General features: G+C 38.8%; 1 pseudogene; it reads left to right on the top strand.

The window, feature by feature from the left end:
* Positions 1 to 500: 500 nt before the first annotated feature.
* Positions 501 to 1,785, top strand: LOC136480101 (uncharacterized; annotated as a pseudogene).

Here is a 1,785-nt window from a genome sequence, read left to right as displayed (position 1 = left end):
CCCCAATAACCATTAAGGCCCCGTTTGGATGTTGGAGTATTCTAAAACTGCGGTATCTTGAAACCACAGTTTTAAAGACCACAACCATGAAATACCATAGTATTTAGAAACTAGAGTTTTTCTCTGTTTTACAAAAAACCATGATGCTTGATGTGTTTGGCTATTGTAGTATTGTTGCCGGCAATTTCAAATGGTCCGGCTGCATGGAAGCGTACAAATATGACAGCATCTACTCTTTATACAGCAAGAGAAATCTATTGTTTAAAAAATGAAACTATATGAGTAGTCAAACTTGATCCTCTTTGCGTGCATCTGGCTTGACTGCGGCTGTTATGCAAGGTTATCAACGGATCACAATTATTTCTGTTCCTAGCATGCCGGACTTTTTTCCTATTGATCAGATCTTACGAGCACCTTGCATGCAAACTAGTCACAACTCTATATGAATATTTATATATAGAATGCTATGTCCAAACGCCGCAGTTCAACAATTATAAACAATGTGGGGAAGTTTTATCCCGCGAAAGCAAAGAGATGATGATGAGTTTGCTCTCATCACAGGATATAATCTTGGGAGTGATTCTTGGTCTGAGCGTACACCAATCCATGATTCTATTCTTTCAGGAGAAGAATATGTATCAGAAGTTTTGAAGGGTCATGAGTTAGGCTGCAAGCGAGAATTTAGGATGGAGAAAGCAATCTTTTATAGATTGGTGGATTTGCTTCGAGATAAGAATCTTCTGCAAGATACAAGAGGAGTTGTGGTTGAAGAACAGGTAGCTATTTTCATGTATGCTATATCAAAAAATGCAAGCAATAGAGATCTGCAATGGCGTTTCCAACATAGCGGCGAGACAATAAGTAGACACTTTGGATCAGTACTAAGAGCAATTGTGAGGTTAACAGGAAGCCTTATACAATTGCCAACCATCAATATTCCAACCAAAATTTTAAGTAATTCAAAGTTTATGCCATACTTTAAGGTACTGCTAGTGGCATTCATTTTTCGTACATCTATTTATGTTCTCAAGTTCAATTTTTAACTAGAATTATGTCGTGTAGGACTGTATTGGAGCAATAGATGGAACACATATTCCGATTTCCATTGCTCCACATTTACAAGATCCGTACCGAAATAGGAAGGGGACATTGTCTCAAAATGTCATGGTGGCATGTAATTTTGACAATCGGTTTGTACATGTTAGTGCGGGGTGGGAAGGCTCAGCTTCAGATGCACGAGTGTTGCAAGATGCACTATAGAATAATTTTTATGTGCCTGAAGGAAAGATCTATTTAGTCGATGCAGGATATGCCAATACACCAAATTTTATTGCACCATATCGCAACGTAAGATAGCATCTACAGGAGCAAGGCAGAAGCAACCTAAGGCCACAAACTCCTCAAGAATTATTCAACCTGAGGCATGCACAGCACCGTAATCATGTTGAACATATTATAGGTGTTGTGAAGATGCGTTTTCAAATATTGAAGTGTGCTTCACAGCACCGTATTGACTCACAGGCAGATATTGTTTTATCATGTTGCGCACTTCATAATTTTATAAACAGCCATCAGGGAAGCGAACAATGGATTGAACAGTCTGATTTGTGTGTCGAAGAGACGGAAATAGTTGATGTTCCTTGGGGAGAAACACATTATACAAGTGATGTGCAATCTCTAAACCAAAGAAGAACTTTGGGCAGCGCAAAGAGGGATAAAATACCTAGTGACATGTGGGCAGACTATAATGTTTATCTGCAGCGTAACAGAAGAAATGATGCATGA

The sequence above is a fragment of the Miscanthus floridulus genome, chromosome 9, assembly GCF_019320115.1.
Source record: "Miscanthus floridulus cultivar M001 chromosome 9, ASM1932011v1, whole genome shotgun sequence".
Taxonomy (NCBI): Eukaryota; Viridiplantae; Streptophyta; class Magnoliopsida; order Poales; family Poaceae; genus Miscanthus; species Miscanthus floridulus.
This window is presented reverse-complemented; position numbering and strand designations above follow the sequence as displayed.